Source organism: Acinonyx jubatus, chromosome B1 (assembly GCF_027475565.1).
Source record: "Acinonyx jubatus isolate Ajub_Pintada_27869175 chromosome B1, VMU_Ajub_asm_v1.0, whole genome shotgun sequence".
Lineage (NCBI taxonomy): Eukaryota > Metazoa > Chordata > Mammalia > Carnivora > Felidae > Acinonyx > Acinonyx jubatus.
This window is the reverse complement of record NC_069382.1, coordinates 181,473,217-181,490,601: the sequence shown is the minus strand read 5'-3', so window position 1 is coordinate 181,490,601 and position 17,385 is coordinate 181,473,217. Positions and strand designations below refer to the sequence as shown.

Below are 17,385 nucleotides of genomic sequence, written 5' to 3'. Positions count from 1 at the left end.
AAGCTTATTTATCATCCCTACATCTGTTCTACACTGAGATGAGAATTCTCCTAGTAAGAATAAAAGCAGAATGCTCCTGACTGCAACCTCCCTCCCCCTCCCCTCCCCACCAGAATATTTCTTATAAAACAGTAAGTACATAGTTGTATTAACGGAAATCCTATCTTCTCTACTTTCTTCATTGTAAGTCTTCTTAGGCATATGGTGGAGGATTCCCTCTTGAATGCAAATCATTATACAGGCATTCTGACTTGTGCACACAAGAAATTCTAGAAGTCTTTAAGTGGGGAGAATGCCCATCTCAGGAAACGGCACCACCATCGATCCATGTGCTCAGGCCAAGAAACCAATGAGCCACCTTGATTCTTTCCCCATCCCTAGCCCCTCATCTAATGCATCAGTGTCTTAGTCACCTCAGGATGCCATAACGATATACTGCAGGATGGGTGGCTTAAACAACAGAAATTTATTTCTCACAGTCTAGGAGATGGAAATCCAAGATTGGGTGCCAGTAGGGTTAGTTAGGGTAAGGAGCCTCTTCCTGGCTTATATGAAGATGGCTCCCATCTTGCTGTGCCCTCAGATGGTAGTGAGAGGAAGTTCTTCCTCTTCTTATAAGGGCACTAACCCCATCATGAGGGCTCTACCCTCATGACCTGGTCTGATCTAATTACCTCTCAAAGGCTTCACCTCCTAATACCATCACACTGGGGGTTAGGGCTTCGACATCTGAATTTGGAGGCAGGGGAGACACAGACATCCAGTTGATTACAATCAGCAGGTCCTGAGGCTCCAAGTTTAATTTTTTTTTAATGTTTATTTTTGAGAGACACAGCATGAGTGGGGGGGGGGGTGGTGGAGAGAGAGAGAGAGAGAGAGAGAGAGAGAGAGAGAGAGAGAGAGAATACAAAGTAGGCTCCAGACTCTGAGCTTTCAGCACAGAGCCCAATGCAGGGCTTGAACTCATGAACCATGAGATCATGACCTGAGCCGAAGTCGAATGCTTAACTGACTGAGCCACTAAGGCACCCCCTGAGACTCCAACTTTAAAATACATCCCCACATGTAGCTACTTCTTACCCCATCCACACTGTTCTAAATACCATGATCCCCCTCCTAGACTTTTGCCATGCATCTTCACTGGTCTCCCGCTTCTACTCTTCCCCCATGGCAGTCAGGGTGATGTCTTTAAACATAAGTCAGGTCTTGTTGCTTTCTAGCTCAAAGCCCTTGAATGCTTCCCACTGTGCTCAAAATACAAGGCAGCTTCAGGGCCTCTGATCTCACCTGCCACTGTGCTCACTCCACTCTGCCATTCTGGCCCCCCTACTGTTCCTTAAAAACCCAATGCTCCTTCCTACCTTGGACCTTTTTGTTTTAGTTGACTGCTGGGAATGCTTTTCCCCTGAATCTTTGCATTGCTGACTTCCTTTAGGGTTCTGCTCCACGTCACTGCCTCAGAAATGCCTTCCCTGACCACCCAATGGCAGCTCCTCTTATCTCGAAACTCTAACTTTTCACCTGATTTGTTTTTTTCAAGTATATATCTCTGCCTGACATATTGTTATTTGGTTTTGTCTGCCCCCCACACTAGAAAGCTCTCCAGGAAGGCAAATATTTGCCTTATTCACAGCTTTATTCCTAATGCCTGGAAGCAACTTGGCTCATAATTGGTCCTTAGTAAATAATTGTTGGATGAGTAAGTGGAGATTTCTTCATTGTTGTTTCCATAGATTGCCAGGCCCTAATGTTGGAGATCTCTGATTTGAGGTCTGAGTGGTATCTCTGGTTAGGGTCCCCAGGAAGCAGACTCTGAGATGGAGATTAGCAGGCAGGAAGTTTATCAGCATCTGTGAGAAGAAGGGAAGAAAGCAGGATGGGGCAGAGGGAGAAGTTGAGTTTTGACACAGTCTTAGTAGGAGCCTCTGCCAAACCTACAGGGAATTCTGAAGATAGGTTGACCTTTGAGGCTGTCCCAGCCTGGAATAAAGGGACAAGGCAGCCCTCTCAGCTGATGCAATTCCTTTGGAGAGCTGAGGGCTAGCCGCCAGAAGCCCTCCCAACAGCTGGGGAATTAAGTCCCTCACTTCTGTGTGGTACACCAAGACATCTTCCACAAATGAGAAGACATGTGGTTTAACTATCTATGGCAATGCCAAGGAAGTTTATGGCCCTTTACCTAAAGATCTCATAATGTGACATCTATTGGTAATGTCACAACTCCCCAGGGAGTGGTTCTTGGTCTGCCAAATCCAAAACTCCTGTGAGTTCTGATGGTGCCAGCACATAAAAAATGGACTAGTCTTAGTAGTACACTCACATTAATTGACATTCTGAGATAGCAAGGCATACCAACTGGATGCCGATTAATTTTACAACGAGTGACATCACTTTCATTAAAACTACAGCCACCAGCGACTTGCCAATTCTTTCCAGAGCTACCTAAACACAGCTTCCTAGGCTATCTCCTGCAGAACCCTAGAGGCTGCCATTCATGTGGATGGTGATGTCCCTCACACACACAGTGCACCACTGTACCAGCCCTGAGGAACCATTAGGTCGATTGTTGAACATGGAATCAGAGTGAGGAAAGTCAGGTAGGAAGAGCTTAGAAGTGGTCATCAGATAACATGGTCTGTGACATTCTTCCCCACTGCAAAGATAGTCTTGCCAATAGAACCACAATATTATATGAAGTCTGTTGGCCAAGGTTCCATTCCAAGTGTAGCTTTTGAATGAGACCTCCCTTTAATCATGTTTATAACCAAGAGAAAAGGGTACACTTTACAGGCAACTTCATTGCCTCTTTGCATATAATTCCGTTTAAATAACGAAATGCTAGCTAAATAAAAAAAGCTAAAGCTTATTTTTCAACATTGTTCCAATAAGACTTAAAAAGCGCTTTTGTTTTTCAAAAAGAAACAACAAATATATGCCAATATGTACTATTTTTCTTATGGCCCTTGGTGTGTAAAATGCTCCATGCTAATTTAGGTAATTAGGAGACCAAAAAGTTTGCATTTAGTTTGATAAATGAAAACTTGAGTTTAGGATCAAACAGGTGTCAGTTCAAGCCCCACCTAGTCACTTAGCAGCTTAGTGATCTGGAGCAGGTTCTGGGTCCCCTACACCTCAGTTTCATCAGCTATAAAATGCCAATAATAGTAAACAGTTCATAGAATAGCTTTGAGAGTGACATAAAATTACATGAGATAAAACAGCATCTAATCCGTAATGTATTTTCCAAAGTGTTGAGTATTATTGATTGAGTGGAATCAGGGGTTGGCAAACTTTTTCCATAAAGGGCCAGATAGCAAATATTTTTGACTTTGAGGGCCATGACATCTCTGCCCCAACTATTCGACTCTGTAGAGTAGTGCAGAAGTAGCCACAAATACTATATAAATGAATGGGCGTGGCTATGTTCCAATAAAACTCTATTTACAAAAGCAGGCAGTGGGCTAGATTTGGCCTGCAGCCATAGCTTGCCATCTCCCAGACTGAATGAATGGATTGATTTTGTGGCACCATAGTACTATAAATGCAATACTTTTACATCCTTTTTAAAAAAATGTTTTAATGTTCACTTATTTTTGAGAGAGAGACAGAGCATGAGCAGAGGAGAGGCAGAGAGAGAGGGAGACACAGAATCTGAAGCAGGCTCCAAGCTCCAAGCTGTCAACAGAGTCCGACGCAGGGCTCAAACCCACAAACCATGAGATCATGACCTGACCTTAAGTCAGAAGCTTAACCAACTGAGCCACCCAGGGCCCCCCTCCATCCTTTTTATTGTAAACTCTAGGATTAATGTTCAAGGATTCCATGAAAGTTCATCTGCCTCTCCTTGCCTCTCTCTTAACGAACATGCAATAACATCAACTCTACGGGGAAAAAAGCGGCTTCTACCCTATCTCTTCAAGCTCACAGCTTCAAAACCCAAGGAAACAAACCCTAAATTTGACAAGTGTCCTTACTGGACTCAGCATAATATACCCAACGTATTGGAATCACTATTGTACGTTTTCCAATGTGCTAACAGGCCACATAATTAGGCTTATTATCTGTGCCTCCACATGTTCCTCTGCATTATTGGAGCTGAGTTCTGCCAGCTGTGAATCTTCGCAAAGAGTAGGTGGCATTCCCATTTGATGTGAATACGGAGGGCTCACTCAATTACAGCTCCTTCCAACTTGAAGAAATAAGACACCCCCTCAAGCATTTCAAAATAGTTATTTATAATTAAGGCAAAATAATCATGTTATCTAGAATTTCATCTCAATGGCTTTGATAAATGTATCAAAAATTACTCCTTACAGTCTAGTAAGTGGATTGAATTTTACCTCCTCAAAAAAGATATATCCATACCCTAATCTCCGGAACTTGTGACTATGACCTTACTCAGAAAAAGAATCTTTACAAGATTGAATCCTGTTAAGTATAACAAGACAAGACCATTATGGATTAAGGACAATTGTCCTTAGAAGAGGCAGAAAAGGAGAGACACAAGGAGAAATGGAGAAAGCTATGTGAAGGTGGAGGTTCAGCTTCAAGCGATGCAGGCACAAGTCACGGAACACCTGGACCCACCAGGGGCTGGAAGAGGCAGGGGAGGACTCTCGCCCGGGCCCTCAGGGGGAGCACAGCTTGCCAACACATTGGTTTTGGACTTCTGGCTTCCAAAACTGTGCAAGAATAAATATCTGTAGTTTCCAGCCACCAGGTTTGTAGTGATTTGTTATGGTAGCCCTAAAAAAGCAGTATACAGTCCGGATAAATAAAATGGAGTCAAAACGAATAAAATAAAATAGAGCCAAAAGGAAGGCAGATCGTTTAATACAATCATGAAGTTTCAAATTCAACCACTTAGCTAAAATGTCCAACCTACTAAACTGTGGGTCTTCTATGCACATATCACTGTGAACGTGTGTGTTCACATCATTGTAAGACAGAATTATATTGGAGGCTTGTGTTTTGATTTCCCCAAAGACACCAAATCTGTCTCTTCTAAGATCTTATCACTCCCGTACATCATTCAGGAACCATGAGGCCATTCAGTTGCCCACGACAACTTTTCCAAGTACGGTGTTAGAAACAAAGCAGGGACTTCATATAGACAAACACGCATTACGGCGTCCCTGAATAAGCCACTGTTGTCTTGGTTATTATGACCTTGCCTAAGGCCTCATTCAGATACATTCAGCAAGCATTTACTGTGCACCTAGCAGGGTGCTGAGCAGTCAAAGATCAATCACATGTAGTTCTTGTGGTTTAGTCAAAAAAACCAAAGTCGACTGAGAGATGCGTGTGATGAGTGGAAAGGTACAGGAGCACAAATAGGGGCACCCCTCCCCCAGCAGGCAGGAGGAGGAGGAGGACATGACACCTGGGCTGAGGCTTGAAAGCTTGGTTAGCTGAACTGGGGGCCAAGACATGTGGCGTAAGGGAGCAAGAGTAAAAGCGGAGAATTTTGGAAAACTGCCAGAGGGTCAGCACGTCTGGATTGGGGATCTCTTTTACGGAAAGACTGGCTGTGCAAACAGAGCTGCAAAAGTGAAAAGCCTTGGTGAGGGGTTCGAACTTCACCCTTTAAACAATAGAGCACCATTAAAGGGTTTTGCATTGGGTTTGCACCCTTTCTTGAGTGTTCCCCTATCAGATTGCTTTTCGGAAACGTTCATCGGCTTGTATGTGGACGCTGAGTCACATCGGATAGCCAGGGAAACAGGTAAAGGGGCCGTTGCTGCCACCGATCCGGACTTTCAGAAAACCTAGCAGCAGCAGTAAAGGTGGAGAGGAGGAGAAAGTCTAAGTGAGTATGTAGGAGTCAGTCTTAAGACTAGAATGTGGAGGGCAGGGGGAGGGAAGAGTAGCATTTGAGAGTCACTCTGTGGAGGTTTTGAACTCCTGAGAGATTAAGTACTGTGTTTTTATTCATCTCTGTGCCAGCCCAGCCACTGGTCCAAAATATATCTTCAATTTGTTAGTGGTTGAATCAAATTTCCTAGGTTTCTATTAGAAAGTGAGGTTCTAGGTACTTTGCACCGTACTCCTGGAATACCCTTCACTTTCAAGTATATAAAGCTGTTATGAGAAATAATTTACAGCTCTCAGAAGGGCCTCCTGTTTTTGTTCGTCCGCCCATTTAGCGGCTTCTTACTGGATTAATGGCCTGATGCATGAATCATAGTGACTGCCTGTGCAGAATTAAGTGCTAACAGGAGGTTTTGGGAGAACCAGCTCTGATGCTGCCTGGGCAAAGGTCAGAAGAGGCTGAAGCCCCCAGCCCCTCCAACCAGCCTGCCCGCCCTGCCCCCCCCCCCCCCCCCCCCCCGTCTCTCACAGGCGTCTGTAGCATACATAATTTACTCATTCAATACAAAGGCCCCTGTTCTTGTCTCTCTAGCTACAAATCCCTACAGAAATTCCTACAGCACTGCCAATTGAAGCCTTTTTAAATCATTTTGTGACTGAGTGAGCAAGCAAAGCACCGTAGCCCCAAGTCTGGACACAACTGAATAGCAGACTGGCTTCCTGAAGCCAGAGTGGCTCCAATGGGCTTTGACAGACAGGCTTTTAGACCTTAGACCAAGAATAGAAAAACAAAAACACAACCAACCAACCAAACAAACAAACAAACAGAAAAAGTAGGGCTAAAAGCTATGCAGAAGAGCAGAGGTAGCAACAGCATGGAGTCATTCAAGAGGGAGAGGTGACCTGGGGCCAGATTACCCAGAGAAAACCTTGCAGAAGTGCCTGGGTGGCTCAGTCAGTTGAGAGTCCAACTTTGGCTCAGGTCACAATCTCGCGGTTTGTGGGTTGGAGCCCCACGTCGGGCTCTTGCTGACAGCTCAGAGCCTGGAGCCTGCTTCGGATTCTGTGTCTCTCTCTCTCTGCCCTTCCCCTGCTCACTCTCTCTCTCTCTCTCTCTCAAAAGTAAATAAACATTAAAAAATGGAAAGAAAGAAAAGAAAGCCTTGCAGAGGTGGCTTGATTAGGTCTCTAAAGAAAGAATTTAACCAAAGTTTTGGGGAGGTGTTCTTGGCAATTTGTGCTGGATGATTCATTCATGGGCCATGCATGGCATAATGCTCAACATCCCCAACTTCTGCTCCCTAAGTACCAGTAGGTCCAAAATGCTCCCTGATATGCACAGGTTGTCAAATACCCCCTGCAGGAGTGGACTTTCCTCAGTGTGGACCACTGATGGGTAGCAAAGGGATGTGTGAGGGTGATTGAAATGGAGGAGATTCAGATGGGGAGGAGGGGCACATGAGACTCATTCTGGGACCCTTGGTAGAGCAGAGTGTTTGTGGTAGACGATGCAGTAGGAAAACAACATTTAAAATGGGCTAAAAATGAAGTTTATCGTTAAATACTATTCACAACGTGTTCGAGCGGCCCCAAAAGATCATTTTAAACACTCACATCAGGTCCAATTAAGAAGTCAAAGGCATGTAGTAGATGGAAGTGAATTCTAAACTGGGACCTAATTGAATCCCAGCCTCACCACTTACTAGCTATTTCCTTGGGCAAGTTACTCCTGTTAACTCGCCCTGCTTTATCATCTTCAAAATGATGATCCTACTTTCTCAAAGAATTAATGGGATGTCTTCATGTTGGAGGAGGTCATCAAGAGGACGTGACCTGGTTCACCCACGGGCACAGGTGGACACAGCCGATCTGAGGCACCTCGCTCCCTCCCCTCTATATATTCGGCTCACTGTTGCCACAGCTGGAGCCACTTGAAGGAAGCAACCTGGAGAGAGTAAGGTGTTGTTGAGCCAACCTGGACTCTACATAAGAGTAAGACCTCTAGGGGCGCCTGGGTGGCTCAGTGGGTTGAGCGTCCAACTTTGGCTCAGGTCATGATCTCGCAGTTTGTGAGTTCGAGCCTTGCGTTGGGCTCTGTGCTGACAGCTCAGAGCCTGGACCCTGCTTCAGATTCTGTGTCTCCCTCTCTCTTCCCCTTCCCCACTCATGCTCTGTCTCTCTCTCTCTCTCTCTCTCTCTCTCTCTCTCTCTCTCTCTAAGATAAATAAACATTAAACAAAATTTAAAAAAGAGTAAGGCCTCCATATAAACCCCCAAGATTCTGGCAAGCAGGTGCAGAGATCAACTCATCTTACTGCTGCCCAAGACAAGTTTTGTAGGTTTGTTTGCTTTGTTTATTAAAACTGCCAGCTAGCGATCAGGAACAGCCTGCCTCTTTCTTCATTCTCCTCTCAACCTTTGCAAATGGAGGCCCGTTTTTGAATTTTACCTGGGGAACACCTGAGGCTGCAAACCAGCGACTAAGTGATCTGATACTGAATCTGTCATCAAATCTGCTTGCCTGATACCAGTGTATCAAACTTTTCTTTTGTAAGCAAGTCCTCTAAATGTTGATTGTGTGTTGTTCAAAGATAACTGGAAAATTTTTCCTCTTTTTTGTTAAGGTGTTATTTACACTAATTTTAAGTGTCCGGTTTGATGAAGGTTTGTAATTTTGGACAATCATTTAACTGCCACCACAGTCGAGAAAGTAGAACAGCAGTGCCTGGGTGGCTCAGTCAGTTAAGTGTCCGACTCTTCACCTCAGCTCAGGTCTCGATCTCAGCGTGATGAGTTCAAGCCCTGCATTGGGTCCTGCGCTGAGTGTGAAGCCTACTTAAAAAAAAAGAAAAAAAAAGAAAAGAATATTCTCCCCCCTAAAAAATGTCTTCAGACCCTTTGTATTCATTTACCTCCCTTACCCTGCCCCAGGCAACCATTGATCTGCTTCTTATCATTATAGTTTTGCATATTATAGGATTTCATTTAAATAGATTCATACAGTTTGGAGTCTTTGTCTTTGACTTCATTTAGTTTAATATTTTTGAGATGTATCCATGTTGTTGTCTGTATTAATATTTTCTCTTTTTTTATTGCTGCATAGTTTTCCATGCTACAGATGTACCACTTTTGTTTATCCATTCATAGTTATGGACCATTGACTTGTTTCCAGTTGGGGGCTGTTATGAATAACGTTGCCACAACTGTTCATATACATGTTTTGTTTGGACATACGTTTTCATTCCTTTTGGGTAAATAGTCAGAAGTAGAATTTTTTTTAATGTTTATTTATTTTTGAGAGAGAAAGAGGGAGAGAGAGAGAGAGACAGAGAGGAAGCATCGGGGAGGTACAGAGAGAGAGAGGGAGGCAGGGGGCCCAAAGCAGGCTCTGTGCTGACTGCAGAGAGCCCTATGTGGGTCTCTTACTCACGAACCATGAGATCATGACCTAAGCTGAAGTCAGAAGTTCAACCAGCTGAGCCACCCAGGCACACCCCCAAGAATTTCTGCTTGTAAGAATGGTTGTATGGTAATGAATCTTTAACTTTATAAGGTGATGCCATACTGTTTGCCAAAGTGACTGTAGTCCCACCAGCAGTGTATGAGTTCCAATTGCATCATATTCTTAACAACACTTGGTAGCATAAGTCTTTTTTTTTAGTCTTTTTTTATTTTATCTATCCTAATATATATAGTGGTATCTCATTGTGACCTTAATTGGCTTTTCTCTGGTGACCAAATTGTACATCTTATCATGTGTTTATGAACATTCTTAAGCAAAGTATTTATCAAATTAAATTCTAAAATTCAGTTATTGGAAGCATCATTTTCAAACAGGGAGACTTGAAATTTACCCTTTATTAATAAGCACAGGGGGCTCTGAACCCATTCAACAATGAGCCCTCAGCTAGTATACAATATTAACATTGAAATCCTGTCATTGCGTTTTGAAATATCTCACCTTGTAAGATGAATCATTTGCTAAAGCACCTATTTTTAATTGGATAAATTTACGTTCTGAACAGGAATGAAATGAAATTCAGGAGACCTATCATTATGCAAAATCATAAATAAAGACAACTTCTTTGATGAGGTTTTTCTTATGAAATATTTGTTGAAGAAAGGTCCTCCGTGAAGGCAAAAAAAAAAAAAAAAGGCAGCATTTGTGAAACTATTTGGGCTGAAATATTTACACATGGCAACATGCAGAAACTTAAAATCATGAGTATCCTTGTATTCATTTGCTGGGCTACCATAACAAAACAGCAGACAGGGCAGCTTAAACAACAGACACTTATTTTCTCCCAAGTTCTGGAAGCTAGAAGTCTAAGATCAAGGTGCCGACGAGTTTAGTTTCTTCTGAGACCTCTCTCCTTGGCTGCCTTCTGGCTGTGTCCTCACATGGTCTCTTCTCTGTGTGTGCACATTCCTGGGGTCTCTCAGTGAGTCTTACTTCCTCTTCTTATAAGAACACCAATCAGATTGGATTAAAGCCCACCCTAATGGCCTCACCTTCATTTAATCACCCTTTAAAGACCCTATCTCATCCAGTCACATTCTGAGGTACTATGAGTTAGGGCTCCCACGTACGAATTTTAGCGTGATATAATTCAGCCCATAACACTCTTCCTTTAGCAGACAAGTTTCTGACATCCTTTTTCCTCCCACATAACACAGGAGGAAACTTGGCCGCTAGCATCCAGAGTGGGGTATTCAGTGGACCAGAAAGTAAACGCCCTCTGCCCAGCAATCTGCAGTCACCCTTGTGTTGTGTGCTTTTCCGCGTGTCATTGTTGACCTGCCAGGCTCCAAAGTCCACGTATTCAGACCAATAATAACTAACTAACCCTTTCACATTGGCACACTTCAACAAAATAGTCTTGTTTCTTCTTTTGTAAAGTAGCGAATGCTCACTGAAAGAAAAAAAAAAGATCAAATATTGGTGAAGTATAAGAAAAGAAAGTATGTAATAAGAAGATAAGGATCACCTCTGAAAACCACATTAGTTACATGCTCATCGGAATATTTTGTTTAGCAAATACTTGTATGCTTTTTAATATAAAAAATAGAAATCACAGCATATATACTTTTTCAGCTTTGTTTTTCCTACTTAATATATTATAGACAGTTTTCCCTTTCAGTAAATAGATGCCTTAAGACATATTAAAATTCAGGCTGGCCAACCCAGCCTCCCTCCAGAGCCAGGCTTTCCTTAGACTCATTGCAGTGAAGTGGAAATTTCAGGGCCCAAAGGGGCAAAGCCAGTCAATATGAAGCGAAGTGTAGGCATTAGCCCATATGCGTCCAACCACCTGCCTGAAGGTGAGATGTGTAGATTGCCTAGGGTTGCTGTGCCCCGAGTCAGGGAGGCTCTCTTGTGATCTGGGAGCAGACAGCAAGTAAGCTCTGATATCCTGCAGGCTTGTGGGGACTGCCTTTCCTAGGTGGGAGCTGCCCTTACCTCTTTTACTGACCTTCCTCCAGGCTGAAATTGTGAACCTCGTCCACTCCTGATCACAGTTCTCTTCTCATTTAGGACACGGAGGGGCATCTTTCTTCCCCCAGCGCTCAGATAGACACATAAAAAGCAACTCAGCCTCACCCCAACACAGAGGAACGGTCAAAAAAGAATTTGCAAACATCACGCATTCTCCTCCTTTGCTTCAAATACACAGTCCGTCTTCTGGGAATTGGGCCCAGAGGTGCATAAGAAAGATGTTTGCCCTAGGCTGTTCATCCCCACAAGACAGGAAAAAAACTACAGGAAAAAAAAAGCCCAGCAACACAATATCCTCTTAAAGAGGTACTAAGTGTTGCACTGACTGATAGAAATTATGCCATAACTGATTTCCTATTGCTAGATATTTTACTTTATTTCCAAATTTACTAAATGACACTTCAGGGAATATCTTAGACACATATTTTGCACTCTTGCCTTAATATATTTCATTAGAATACATTCTTAGAAGTGAAATTTATGGGTCGAAGGATATGCACATTTAAAGTTATGACAACTATTTCTGATCTGCTCTCTACAAATGTTATAGCAGTTTATATCATTTCCGTTATTTTAGGTATATACCTTGGAATGAAATTGAGGGTGATTTGGTAAACCTATGTTTAACTTTTAGAGTACCTGTCAGATGATTTTCCAGAACAGCTTTGCCATTTTATATCCCATCAGCAGTGTAGGAAGGCTCCAATTTTTCCAGATCCTCATGAAGGCTTGTTATTATCCCATCTTTTGCTAGCTGTACGAGTAGGTGTGATGTGCTATCTCATTGTGGTTTGGATTTTCATTTCCCTGATGACAAATGATGTGCTCATGTGCTTATTGGCCATTTGTATATTTTCCTTAAAAAGAAGAAATAAATTCAGACCCTGTGCCCGTTTCTCAAATGGGTAATTTGTCTTTTTAATGTAGAGGAATAAGAGTTCCTTATATATTCTGAATACTAATTCCTTATTAAATATATGACTTGAAAAAAATTCTTCCATTCCACGTGTTGTCTTTTCCCTTTCTTAATAGTGTCCTGTGAAGCACAAATGTTTTAAATTTTGGTGAAACTCAATGAATCTATTTTTTCTTTGGTTGCTATGCTTCAGGCTTCACATCTAAGAAATCACTGTCCAATCCAAGGACAAGAGAGAACATTTATTCTATGAGTTTTATAGTTTATACACTTACATTTAGGTCTTTGGTTCATTTTGAGTTGTTTTTTGTATATGGTAGGAGGTAGGGGACCAACTCCATCCTTTGCCTGTAGATATCTGGTTGTTTCAGCACTATTTGCTGAAAAGACTAATCTTTAACCCACTGAATCGTTCTTGGCATCCTTGTCAAAAATTAATTGACCCTAAGTTGATTTTTTCTTAATTCTCAATTCTGTTCTATTGATCTATTTCTGCTCTATGCCAGTACCACACAGTCTTATTTACAATAGTTGTGTAGTAATTTTTGAAATCAGAAAGAGTAAGTCCTTCAAGTTTGCTCTTTTTGGTTTTTAGGATTGTTCTGTATATACTGGAGCCCTTGCTTTTCCAGATGTATTTTCTACCATTAATTTATAAAGTTCTTTCTATGTTAATAGTACCCCTTTATTAAACATATTGTTTTTCTTATATATATTTTTTTCCACTCAGTAATTTTAACATTTAATTTATTAATCTTTCACTCACTGTTTTGGGATTTGGCTATAGCTAACTTTTTGGTATGTCAGTCTTCTGCTCTACCTAATGTAGGCTAGTCCTTTAATCTCCCCATCCTTGATCACTGTGAAACTCAGACTCTACCTGAGTCATGATCTTGTTACCTTCTTCTTATGTAAATAGTGCAAAAGATTAAAAATGGCCAAAAACTATTTGCCACGCCTCCCATCAATAGATGAGGTGTATGTGCCCTCCTCTTCAATTTAGGTGCGCTCTGTAACTGTTTTCATCAATAAAATATGGCAAAAGCTTACTCTGTGACTGGGTTTAAGCCTTAACAGACTAGAAGCATTCACCTCTTGGTCCTTAGAACATTCTTTCGAGCCCTAAGTTGCTATGTAAGAAGTCTGACCACCCTGAGACCACCATGCATGCTTTGTGTGGGAACCCCTGACAGCTGGGGGTCCCAGCCTTCCAGTCATCTTCCAAGAAACCAGACAAGTGAGTAAAGCCTTTCAAAGCGGTCACCCACAAGCTAAAGCCACCAGGTGACCCTAGTTGACCATCATGATGTAGAAAAATCACCCAAATAAGCTCACTTGGATTCATAACCCACAAATTCATGAGATATAATTAAATGGTCATTGTTTTGAGTTTGGCAGTAATTTGTTACACAGCAGTTTGTTACAGATCAATAACCAGCAATTAGCCTGGGCTAACCACCACCCATGTACTGGTAAAATAGATGGAGAGAAAGAAGATGCATATAATCCTTTAAAGAAAACGTTTTCCCTTTTGAAAAGAGGAGAAAGAGTAATGGTTGCAAATCAAATATGGAAGCTCTGTCAAGCCCTTGTATCCCTTGCAGATTCTGGATGAGAGAGGAAGACTGGCTGGGAGGTGGACAGGCAAAAAAAGGCGAGGCTTTGAGGAAGTCTAATGGAGGTGGTGGCTTACTCCCTTACTTTGGTTAATCTCCCCTGAAAACTCCTCCCACCTATGTCATCTAGGAAGAAGATTCTTTTTAATCCCCTTATTTCGAGGATGGAAGAGATACTAGGAAGAGTAGACTGGGGCTGAGTTCTAAAGTGCACCTGGCTTGCCTCCAATGCAGAATCGACTTTAAAACTGCTTTGGCTATTGGTAGAAATATAAAAGTGTAGCTACTATGGAAAATAGTATGGCAGTTCCTCAGAAACTAAAGCATGGAATTTCTCTATGATGTGGCAGTTCTACTTCTGGGGATATATACAAAGGAACCAAAAGCAGGGTCTCAGAGAGGTGCGTGTATACCCATGTTCATAGCAACATCCTTCACAACAGGCAAAAGTGGAAGCAACCCAGGTGTCCACTGATGGATGAGTGGATAGACAAAATGTGTTATAAACACACGATGGGGCATTATTCAGCCTTAAAAAGGAAGGAAATTCTGACACATGCTTCAACATGGATGAGTCTTAAAGGCATTATGCTAAGCGAAATCAGCCAGTCACAAAAAGACAAAATACTACTTAATTCCATTTATAGGAGGTACCTGGAGTATCAAATTAATAGAAACAGAGAGTGAAATGGGAGTGGCTAGGGGCGAGGGTGAGGAGTATATCGAAAATCGCATGAAGAAGTTCTGGAGATGGGTTACGCAACAGTGGGTAATATGTTTAACGCTACCGAACTGAGCACTTCAAAGTGGTTAAAATGGCTAATTTTATGTTATGTGTATTTTCCCACAATTAAAAAAAAAATAAAGAAAACTCCAGATTTTTTTCTGGGTGGAAGTTGGGGGCTCTGGATTTTGGGAAAATGGCTGCTAGGCTGTGAATGCTAAATCTTCAGCGATTCCAAAGGTCAATTTTCTTCATCGTGTAAAGGACTTAAAAGGCACTTGTTGTTTATAGAACTTCATTTGGGAATTGTATTTTTTTTCAGCTCCCAAGATTTAAAGAACAGACACTATTAGGAAGTTTTCTTGTAATTTAAAGATGATCTGTATAGATGTTTATATTATAAAAAGGTATTCGTGTTACAGTACTAATTTGTAGTAGCTAATATTTATTGAGTGTTTACTGTGTGCCAGGCCCTTGGCCAGGCTACATCAGTTAGGATGGTTAGGTTACACTGTGACTACAAACAATCCCCAAATAAGCAGAACTTTGTTTTAAATAAATTAATTTCTCACTCATGTGACACAGGTGGGCTGGGGACTGTGTTCCCACATATCATCCTCTTTATCCTAAGAGGCAGACTGATAAAGCTGACAATATCAGGAACACTGCCAGGGCCCTATCAATAGAAAAAACAGAAACGTATATTCAGAGGTAACCAAACTGAAAAATTTGAGGACACAATCCCTAAGATTGTCTTCACTTCTGACACCAACTGCAAGTTCAGAAGTTTCCCCCAAATACTTTCAGATTCAGTAATTCACTAGAAGGACTCTAAGAACTTGCTGAAAGCTTTTGCGCTTACAGTTACACAGTTAAAGGAAGAGACACATAGGGCAGAATCTGGGAAGTTTCCAGACACAAAACTATGCAGTCCTCAGGATGCATTACTCTCCCAGCATCAATCCCTGATGCTACTCACAGAATATTGCTGACCAAGGCAGCTCACCTGAGCTTCTGCATCTAGAGTTTTTATTGAGGTTAGAGAGGCATGATTAATGGCAGGATTTAATGATTGATTGAATGATTGACTGACAACACGTGACCCAAGGTCCCCACCCTAAATCACATGGTTGGTCTTCCTGGTGTGGCCAACCCCCACCGTCACCAAAGACATTCCTATCAAGTATGACGTTAAGTACCTCGTGGAAGCTGAGGGCAAAGGCCAGTCCTTTCTTTGGGCAAGGCCAAATTCTTTTTTTTTTTTTAATTTATTTTTTTAATGTACATCCAAGTTAGCTAACACACAGTGCCACAATGATTTCAGGAGAGCAAGGCCAAATTCTTCACTACACACCCTATGTCAAAACACACACTGGCCTTTAAAGCTTCCACTCAGAAGGAGCACATGGCACTTCTTCTCACATTTTTTTGGCTAAGTCAAGTCGCAAGGCCAAGTTTAACTTCAAAGGGGGTGGGGAGGTACATTCTTCCCATAGATGATTAGATATAGGTGACTAGAGATCCAGTCTACCATGTAAGTATTTTGTGTGTGTATTATTCACTTAATTCTCTCAACAATTCCTACTACTATCTCCATTTTTCAAATAAAGAAACTGAGCCATAGGGAGTATCTATGATAACTGAGTATCTTACCTCTCTACTAAGTGTCAGGCCTCAAGTCATGCGGCCGGTGAGGCCAGGGCTAGAAATGCCTGGTTTTAAGCCCAGGTACTCCAGCTCCATAGCTCATGCTCTGTAAGACAATAAGGAAAAAATTGTATTGCTTCCTCACGTTTCTTCTTCTCTGCATTCAAATATTATTTGATGAATACTCCTGCTGTGCCAGGCACTGGTCTGTGATGTGCTGGAAATACAATGGTGAATGTGACATTAGGCACTTGCCCCAATGAAGCTGAGGTTTGTCTTACTTTCTTCTTGGACAAAGGATGAAATACAGGGCCTGGAATAATCAGGTCCCATTAGCCACACGCACAGTCACCATTATGACCATTGTATCACACTTATTCTCCCCAACTGGGATAGAATCTTGCCTACCCGCTTCTTGAGACTTTGGAGGGGCAAAGAAAGAGGTAAAGGAAAAATTAAAATTTGGGTGAATGAAATGAAATAAGAGTGTAAAAAGCACAATAGGATAACTCTTTGCCACTTCCCCTTACTTCAGAATAGTCAACAGGTACAGTATAGGCACTGCCCCATCTGATGGCAATTACAAACTGTATTCCCACCTGGACTGGTGCCTTCTGGCTCAGTATCAGCCCTATCCTTACCCTTCATCCTCCAGAGTGCATACCTTTTCCTGGAACTATTGAGGAAAGAATATGTTTTCTCGTACTGAGTTTGCTGAGAAGACAAAATGTTGGCAGCTATCCTGTCATCACTGGAGATCAGCCTGTCTGAGAATGGAGCCACAACAGAGGAAAGCAGACAAGATACAAGACATGCAAACCAATCCTTTAACATTTGAGCTCCTGGATCCAGCCATGCCTGAGGTCAGTATGTCCCAGACTTTTCAGTTACGCGAACCAATCAATTCTCTTTTTTTATTTCGTTTTTATTTTGTTTTTAATTTAAATCCAAGTTAGTTAACATACAGTGTAATAATGATTTCAGGAATAGAATTTAGTGATTCCTCACTTGCATATAACACCCAGTGCTCATCCCAACAATTGCCCTTCTTAATGCCCCTTGCCCATTTAGCCCATCCCCCCACCCAACACCCCTCCAGCCACCCTCAGTTTGTCTTTTGTATTTAAGAGTCTCTTACAATCAAGTCTCTCTTTAGGGCCAAGAAGTTAAGTTG

The 17,385-nt window shown here is 42.0% G+C and overlaps 1 long non-coding RNA gene across 3 annotated transcripts in view; it reads right to left on the bottom strand.

Annotated features, from left to right (window-relative positions):
• Positions 1 to 847: 847 nt before the first annotated feature.
• Positions 848 to 17,385, bottom strand: part of LOC113596210 (uncharacterized) — a 41,133-nt gene continuing 24,595 nt past the window's right edge. Inside the window, exons 4-6 of one of the 3 annotated variants that reach the window (XR_008296381.1) lie at positions 16,218 to 16,317; positions 11,948 to 12,165; positions 848 to 1,850 (exon numbers count right to left, since the gene is read on the bottom strand). This is a non-coding gene — a long non-coding RNA (uncharacterized LOC113596210). Of the gene's footprint in view, positions 1,851 to 7,153; positions 7,757 to 10,019; positions 10,725 to 11,947; positions 12,166 to 16,217; positions 16,318 to 17,385 lie in introns of those variants that run through there. The other 2 variants (XR_008296380.1, XR_003416975.2) reach the window with 2 other exon arrangements.